The sequence below is a fragment of the Anabrus simplex genome, chromosome 5 (genome assembly GCF_040414725.1).
Source record: "Anabrus simplex isolate iqAnaSimp1 chromosome 5, ASM4041472v1, whole genome shotgun sequence".
In the NCBI taxonomy this organism is placed as follows: Eukaryota; Metazoa; Arthropoda; class Insecta; order Orthoptera; family Tettigoniidae; genus Anabrus; species Anabrus simplex.
Window position 1 is genome coordinate 447215185 of NC_090269.1, and position 9844 is coordinate 447225028.

The 9844-nt window shown below is 37.3% G+C and overlaps 1 protein-coding gene across 1 annotated transcript in view; it reads right to left on the reverse strand.

Annotated features, from left to right (window-relative positions):
- LOC136875091 (zinc finger protein 782) overlaps positions 1–8115 on the reverse strand; it is a 251523-nt gene extending 243408 nt beyond the window's left edge. The window contains exons 1-2 of the mRNA XM_067148822.2: positions 7865–8115; positions 5383–5507 (exon numbers count right to left, since the gene is read on the reverse strand). The gene's annotated coding sequence lies outside the window, so the exon portion shown is untranslated. The remainder of the gene's footprint in view (positions 1–5382; positions 5508–7864) is intronic.
- Positions 8116–9844: the final 1729 nt, after the last annotated feature.

The window sequence follows — 9844 nt, forward strand, 5'->3', positions numbered from 1 at the left end:
CGAACGTGCTCTAAAGTTTGCCGAAATCCGGAAAAATGTATATTTTTACGATAATTTTCCATCTTGCTTAACTTGTCAATATTTGAATGTAATAGCTCTAGTCGACTGTTACTCGAACCATTAATGATTTAGAAAACAAGAATGGTTCAAATCGGTTAAGGTCTTTCTCTCGCGCAACAGCCGTCAAACCTAACAACTGCTCGCGCTCGTCGTAACTCGCTCGGGTCAAAGACCCTGACGCTCCGCCCACCTACCACTCAGTCTGCACTCATCCCTCGCGTTTGATGTGTTTCATTCGCTCTTCCGGTTACTATTGTGTCATTTGTATCTACTGTATTTCGATGTTTGTTTTATGTTATGACATTTTTGTGTAACTTTGTGACTTAACGGTGGTATACTACGGCTGTACCTATGAAACTCACCAGAAAACAGGTATTTGATAGCCCTCTATTTGGTGCACCTAAAGACTTTTCATCAAACAAGCTTGCTACTGGCAAGGACGTGATTCGGTGTTGTTCACAGGAGAGATACCACTTGGCGCTTAAAGTTAATAATAAGAGCGTCAATTTTTCACACGTTGCCAGTACAGTAGCTAACAAAATATTTGGTTTGTAGCAGAAAGCATCCATCGGATTGGTTACAGATAAGAACTGTGCAACTTATAAAAGCGTTGCATGATAAATATTACAGCATTCGAAAATCATATACTCCGGATAAGAACATTCGTTTAAGCTGAAAATTGACGAGTTTAAGCAAAAATGCTCATTGCTTTTTGACGTAGCGGCTTGCAAATTCTCCATTGTTGTTAATTGCATTTGTAACAGATGAGGTTCAGATTCATTATCCAGAGTTAAATGGCTGTCACGCGATATCCATTCCAATGATTGAATACGTTTCTTTGTTTCAGACACGTTCAACCTTCCAATTTTTCCTATGCTGTGTGCTCGTAATAAGTAAACAAATCTTAGCTCAATAGCAGGTATTTTGTTTGATTTTGCACAAACACAGTTGACAGTTATATCGCATTTACGTAAATCGGAGGTTCTGTTACAAATGCAGTCAACAACAATGGAGCATTTGCAAGCCGCTACGTCAAAAAGCAATGAGCATTTTAGCTTAAACTCGTCAATTTTCTGCTTAAACGAATATTCTTATCCGGAGTATATGATTTTCGAATGCTGTAGTATTTATCATGCAACGCTTTTAAAAGTTGCACAGTTCTTATCTGTAACCAATCGGATGGATGCTTTCTGATACAAACCAATTATGTTGTTAGCTACTGTACTGGCAACGAATGAAAAATTGACGCTCTTATTATTAACTTGAAGCGCCAAGTCGTATCTCTCCTGTGAACAACACCAAATCACGTTCTCAGCAGTAGCAAGCTTTCTTGATGAAAAGTCTTCAGGTGCACCAAATAAATACCTGTTTTGTGATGAGTTTCTTAGGTACAGCCGTAGTATACCACCGTTAAGTCACAAAGTAACACAAAAATGTCATAATACAAAACAAACATCGAAATACAGTAGATGCAAATGCCACAATAGTAACCGGAAGAGCGAATGAAACACATCAAACGCGAGGGATGAGTGCAGACTGAGTGGTAGGTGGGCGGAGCGTCAGGGTCTTTGACCCGAGCGAGTTACGACGAGCGCGAGCAGTTGTTAGGTTTGACGGCTGTTGCGCGAGAGAAAGACCTTAACCGATTTGAACCATTCTTGTTTTCTAAATCATTATTGGTTCGAGTAACAGTCGACTAGAGCTATTACATTTAAATATAGACAAGTTAAGCAAGGTAGAAAATTATCGTAAAAATATACATTTTCCTAAATTTCGGCAAACTTTAGAGCACATGCGCGACCGGAAGGAATGAACCTATTTTTTTTCCTTTCCCCGTTTTATTCTCCCCAATTCGCAACTTTTCGGCGGTATTGCGACTTGGAAAAAAGAATTCGAGTTTTATCGGCCCACCCTAAAACGCATGCAACCATGGCCGCTGTAATACAGTAGAAGAGAACACCCATTTTAACGAGAATGTTACTATGCCTTTTGAAAACTTATATATAGTTCTGTGTAATATTCTTCTGTTAAAATGAGAACCCTTTTAGTGATTCATCCATCATCACGGGCAAATTTGGGCATGCTAAATTTTATCCGCTATCAGTATTTTTACACTATACACACTTCTCCAGTGTATATATTGAATCTGATCGATCATCTTCCACATGGATTCCTCACTACACACGAGCGAATCGATCCTGAGCGAGCCAGAGCTCTCCTCACAATTCTGACTGGTGCAAACAAACATCGGGAAAACCTGGGAAGAAAATGTTTTTCTGCAATAAATGCAGTGACAGCAGTTGTTAATTCCTTACATGTAAAGGTTGAAATAAAATAATACTTAATTTTAAGACTATGTACTGAAATAAAATAAGAATGTGATTTTCCTCCTTCTCAGGGTAGAGCTACGTTGATAACTAATTTCATAGGTTAGGTTCACTTTAGCGTCTTAGTAAATTTCAGAAAGGCTGTTCCCATGTAAATTCATAGTGAAATGGTTATCAGTATTCTACAGGGAGGTTGAAATACATTTTCATAATACATGTGTGGTAGAGCCTCCGTGGCTCAGACGGCAGCACGTTGGCCTCTCACTGCTGGATACCATGGTTCAAATCCCATGTGAGATTTGTGCTGGACAAAGCAGAGGCGGGACAGGTTTTTCTCTGTGTACTCCGGTTTTCCCTGTCATCCTTCATTCCAGCAACACTCTCCACTATCATTTTATAGCATTTCTGAGTCATTCATCAATCACTTTGCGAGTGGTGACCCCATTGCAATAACAGCCTATATATGGTTCATACATTACATCCCTGACCTGGTCAAAGACTGGAAAACAGGTTGTACGTTTTCATTCAATACGTGCGTGGTAAACCTACACCGTCTGAAGTAAGAACATGGAAATGTTTGCCTCTGGAGTGATGTTTTTATAATATTTTAGAATGAAATTGAATATGCATGTTGAAACTGTTGAAATTAGAACATATGTGCTAATGAGTAAGCCGCTGCTTGGAGAACATCCATGAAAAAGTTTACACAAACTGATTGCTGTTTAATACCGATTTTATACTTTTGTGCAAGATTGGTATCTTTCCAGACTTTTATAGGAAATAATGCATAACGTTATAAGAACGACCTAAAACCGAAACTCTTTTGCATTCACCCACAAAAATCTGTCCAAGGGAAGAGTTAACCATGGGCTTGCCATTATCAGGAATAATAACGAACATATTCCTTAATAACATTGAAAAGAATTTCTTATCAAACCAAGAGATGTAGAGGGAGACAACGTTTTAAGAGGCACACCACTATACAGACCAGCAAAATGGATCAATTGAATTTTCTAATAAAAAACATGTTTACTTATGAAACATTTGTTCTATTATTTACACTGATCATTTTCATGAAGAAATATGTAAGCCTGTTACTGCTACCCTTATCCACTTAGAAAATTTTTTCGTTAAAATAATCACTGCAAGTAATAAAACAAATGTTAACAATATAACATGCTTTATTTATTTGAAAATTCAAGTGATCCATAAATTTTGCTGGTCAATGTAAAAGAAGCTACAGAACTGGTTACAAGTAGAGGATTATAGAAGCACTTAGTTAATTCGCAGAGGCTTGCAGACTGAATGCTAAATGATATAACAGTGTACAATGAAGATGAATCTATGAGATTATGATCCACCATCTAGCAACCACATTTCCTTATGTGCCTTCAACAATTATTCAGTTGTGTTCAGCAAACAGCACAGGTCTGTTATCAGGTGATAGTGCACAGGAACAAATTTGTTAGGGCATACCTAAGCATTTACTTATTTGATTACATTTATTTATTTTCAAAGAACAGTCTGAGCCAATGATATTTATAGTGCAATACAGGTCTCTATATAGATAGCAGGGTCAGTTTAACACAAGAGTAATCTTCAGCACAAACCGTACAATGTTGTAACTTCAGTACAGGGTGTAGGGTAGATATCTCCTTGTTTTATTGCTGTCACTGTGTAAGTAATGTACAATTGTATAACACTTGTTTATACAAGCAAAGATCTCAGGAAAAGGTGTGTTTTCTACTGAAACATCAAAGATAAACCCCAATTTAAGGCTTAAAAATATTATGTTCCTGCAAGAACATTACAGGTTCTACTGTTTATATATATATATGGGCGACTCCAATCAGACACAAATACACAAAGGTAGATCATACTACATTATTAAAAGATGCAGCATAATCAACAAGTTTAACAATCAAAACTCGTACAAGTACAGAGAGCAAAGTCAAAACCGGCTAAAGTCACACATGATAAAGGAAAACAAACATCCTCTTATAGCATGATCATAGCCAAACTGTAACTATCGCAAAAGAAGTAAAGGACACAGACCATCAAAATGAAACAGGAAAATAAGCAAATAAACTAACAGATTCCCTGAGAATCAATGAAGAACTCACTTAAATCTTTGATAGATGTCACAATAATGCAAGAAGGCTCCGTAAAATCCTTTCTAATCATTTTTTTCATCACTAGCCTCAACAAGGAATAACACACGGAAAGATATGAATTTAAATTCAAAGAGCCAAAAGAAAGTAGGTACGAGTTGGAACTCCCGCGCCATCTTTGGAGCACCAATGATATACTCGTTAGTTAATAGAATTTCCAAAATATGATATTGAAAACAGAGTCCACAACTCCAAGCAGACAGTGAAGTCAGTCAAAGTAACATACATCAAAATGCAGGAGCATTTCAATCTATAGAACCTACGGCCAGCTCTGTTATGCTGCCACTGAAGATAATAAATATTAGGTAACAAAACTTTAAACTATCCCTGTAGGGGCCAATGGCCTCAGATGTTAGGCCCCTTTAAACAACAGACATCATCATCACAAACTATCCCTGGGATTAGTGGGTATACAATATCAAAAACTACCCACTACTTTCAACAACAGTAAACAACATCCAGGATCCCATCACCACTCATCTGAAGAGCACAAAAATGCAACAAAGTGTAGGAGTCCTAGATATGACCATCTAGAGGTGTTGTGCAATGAAAGAAGAATACTATAAAACACATGCAAAAGCACCTTATAAATTTGGAGAGTTTCTGTTTCTTGTTATGTAATGAACTTTATTCCTGATGAAGTACTTCATAAATTGAAAATTTTAAAATGTGATTAATCATGTATAAAAGTTCTGTATATTCATACAATGAAAGAATACTATGTTTTAGAATATCACTTCCAATATTAGCACTATTTTTTATATAGAGTTGTTAAACAAGCATTAAATTCTAATCACTGTAAGGTAATCTGGAATGATATTTACAAACGATGTTCTTGCTCTTCCTTCCAGCCAGACTGTTTCCTCCTTGATCTGTTCTTTCTGGTCCATTGTACACAGGAACTGTAGTATCTAAATGAGCTGGAGTAGTTGTTACTTCCATAGACTTTCTGCTGAAACAAGGAACAGAAAATGCATATCATTAATATTCTTATCACTGTTAGGGTAATTAAGTTATAGACTGACCCAGTAAACAAGCAAGCCTGCAGCTTTCTGACATTGTCTATTTCTTCACCACACATTACTTCTAGTCTTGAATGGAATTCAAATCACAGGGACATGGCTTCTAATTCAAACATCCAACAGGCACTGGCTTCCACTGAAACATAGGAACTTTGGTGAGAAATAAGTGATAATGCCACTACATTATCAGAGGTCTGTTAACTGGTTTAATACAGATCTCCATGTCACCATATCCTATGCTTATCTAATCATATCTACATAATATTTCATCCTCCATCTATTCTTATCTGCATCATGCCTTTACCAAATTCCTAACCAATTACTTACATTTGAAATCATCTGAATGAGTTCCGGGTTTCTCAACATTCATCCTAACAATCTCTTCTGAAGGTCATCTTTTGAAATATCTTTCTCCTCTTATCAACCTTGTGCACTATCTCTTGCACTCTCAATCTGACCTATGAAACATTTTAGTAACATCACATTTCTGACAGTTCTATTCTATTTCTTTGTGTGTCACACATTATTCATGGCTCACTTCCATACAGTGAATGCTCCAAAGTGATGTGTTCAAAAACATATTTATAATATGAGTAACCATATTTGAGGTGAACAATGGTCTCCTATTATTATTATAGTAAAACACTTCAATAATGGGTATCACCTTCAAGTGTTACTCTTGAACAGTGTCCTAAGATGGTACGTTTATTGGAATACAACGGGGCTTTTAATGTAATCCACTAAAGTTCTCGGCCACAACTTGTAAAATGAAGCTAGAAAGATGTGTTACAAAGGATGTACACCACCGAAACAATATCACACCGCCAATGGATTTATGAGTATTTTTTTACAAGTCATTTTTTGTAGCACCGACACAGATAGGTCTCGTGGCAAAGATGGGATTGGAAAGGGCTAGGAGAGGGAAGGAAGCAGCAGTGGCCTTCACTAAGGTAGCATGTAAAGCAATATTCAGAAATGGATGAATAAGCAGTTGTATGAAGAGGTTCATTTGCTACTGTACATCTGTTGAGCAAAGACAGGAAATGACTACCCTTATTATGGCTAAACCAAGTGCTATACCGGTACTAAATTTATCTACCACATACAGAGGACTGTACATGACTAAGGGATAACATGATGGCATAATTGGCAGTCATACTTTAGTGAAAAATAGAAGAGTATGTATACAGTAGGTACTTTAAGGCAGAAAAAGCTTTCAAGGAGGATAATCCAGGAATCGTTAATGAACAAGGGGAGTGTGTATTCGAAGAACTTCAAAAGGCAGAAGTATTCAGCCTGCAGTATGTGAAGATTGTTGGTGACAAGGATAATGTCCAGATAGAGGAGGAGACTAACACTAAGGAAGTATTAAAATTTACTTATGACAACAATGACATTTGCAGTAAGATACAAAAGTTGAAGACTAGAAAACAGCTGGAATTGATTAGGTTCCAGGGGGTATACTAAAGACAATCGGTTGGGATATACCGGTAGTACCATATCTGAAGCACTTATTTCATTATTGATTGCATGAAGGAGCTATACCAAATGATGGAGAATTTCCATAGTAGTCCCTGGAGAGTTGCTATAGTATCCCCTGTATATAAAGGAAAATATGATAGACATAAAGCTGAAAATTACAGGCCAGTCAATTTGACATGCATTGCATGTAAGCTTTGAAAAAGCATTCTTTCTAATTATATTAGACATGTTTGCAAAATTAATAACTGGTTTGATAGACGGCAGTTTGGGTTTGGGAAAGGTAATTCCACTGAAGTTCAACTTGTTGGATTCCAGCCAGTTATAGCAGTTATCCTGGATTCAGGATGTCAAATTGACTGTACCGTGATTGACCTAACTAAGGCACTTGATAGGGTGGATCATGGGAGACTACGAATAAGTTTGAGTGGCGTCCTTAAAAGTAGGAAAGATCACAATATGAAGATAAAGTTGGAATACAAGAGGACTAATTGGGGAAAATATTATTTTATAGGAAGGAGATTTCGGGACTGGAATAACTTACCCAAGGGAGATTTCAATAAATTTCCAACTTCTTTGCAATCATTTCAGAAAAGGCTAGAAAAGCAACAGATAGGGAATCTCCCACCTGGGCGAGTGCAGATCAGTAGTGATTGACTGATTCAACAATTGGGTATCCCAATGGATATCTACTACCTACATAATCATACGAATTAATGCCTTCAAAACAACAATCCATTAAACACAATATTATAACATTTAATACATAGTATTATAATCTTTAATATAACTGAAATAAACCTACCGCTTATTATGCTGTGCAGATTATATTTAGTATACGCTGTTTGAATTGCAGTACAACACTCTGGAGGATGTAACGCACTACCTTATATAATACGACGTAGAATAAACGCACATTCAAGCGGTCTGAACTGTGTTAAAATTAATTTACATGGTTGCTGAAATTGTTTAGATTGTTAGAGGTTATATTTACAGTTCCTCATTGTAGCGAACCATGCAGAACTGACACAATTAACGGAATAAAACTGCACTAAGTGCGCCCATACGTGCAAGAAACCAAATGCCTATCATATATTACACAACATGCCTACTACTTCGAAACCGAACCGTACATAGGTAATTGACTTTCATGAAAAAGTATAATTATTGCGGTACACTTTGCCCTTATCAATATAACAACAGTATTGATCGCTTAAAAAACTACTACTAGTACTACTCAACATGAAGCTGAGTTATGCCAAGGAAAACAAGAAGTCCACATACCGCACATGTCTGTCTGTTAGGTCATCAGCCCAGAGGCTGGTTGGATTCTCAAATAGCACCACCAAACGTTATGCGGTTATAAGGATACCCCAAAAACCAATGGCAGCACCAAAATGAGGCGTACTAGGCAAGATGAGGAGTGAGGCGGGTTGCCATTGCTTTCCTCACTGGGTCAGAGAGTACTATTGCAGCACGACTGACCCTATGAGCAGCACCTTTCATAACACTCAGATGCACTAGTCATGCTCTGAATGTCAACTTCCATGTTGTCACAGCCAAGGATGTTGACTGGGACTTCGGTGGAAGCTGCACATTGCTCTGGCCTGTGCCAGATGGTATTAGTGATCATGAAGCTGTTTTTGTGGTAGTTAAAAATAAATGTGATTGAGAGGAAGGTCTTAAAAGTAGGACTGTTAGGCAGTACATATGGCTGATAAAGCAGGCATGAGGCAGTTTCTAAAAAGTAACTATGATCGGTGGAAAACGGTAAATATAAATGTAAACAGACTCTGGGATGGGTTTAAAGAAATTGTTGAGGAATGCGAAAACAGGTTTGTACCATTAAGGGTGGTAAGGAATGGTAAGGAATGGTAAAGACCCACCTTATTATAATAGAGAAATAAAGAGAATAAGAAGGAGGTGCAGACTGGAAAGAAATAGAGTTAGAAATGGCTGTGGAAGTAAGGAGAAACTGAAGGAACTTACTAGAAAATTGAATCTAGCAAAGAAGGCAGCTAAGGATAACATGATGGCAAGCATAATTGGCAGTCATACGAATTGTATTGCAAAATGGAAGGGTATGTATAGGTATTTTAAGGCAGAAAGAGGTTCCAAGAAGGACATTCCAGGAATAATTAATGAACAAGGGGAGTGTGTATGTGAGGATCTTCAAAAGGCAGAAGTATTCAGTCAGCAGTATGTAAAGATTGTTGGTTACAAGGATAATGTCGAGATAGAGGAGGAGACTAAGGCCAAAGAAGTACCGTAATAAAATGTACATATGATAACAATGACATTTTCAATAAGATACAAAAGTTGAAAACTAGAAAAGCGGCTGGAATTGATCAGATTTCTGGGGATATACTAAAGACAATGGGTTGGGATATAGTACCATATCTGAAATACTTATTTGATTATTGTTTGGTCGGAGGAGCTATACCAGATGAATGGAGAGTTGCTATAGTAGCCCCTGTGTATAAAGGAAAGGGTGATAGACATAAAGCTGAAAATTACAGGCCATTAAGTTTGACATGCATTGTATGTAATCTTTGGGAAGGCATTCTTTCTGATTATATTAGACATGTTTGTGAAATTAATAACTGGTTCGATAGAAGGCAATTCGGTTTTAGGAAAGGTTATTCCACTGAAGCTCAACTTGTAGGATTCCAGCAAGATATAGCAGATACCGGTATTTTGGATTCTGGAGGTCAAATGGACTGTATCGCGATTGACCTGCCTAAAGCATTTGATAGGGTGGATCATGGGAGACTACTGGTACTGG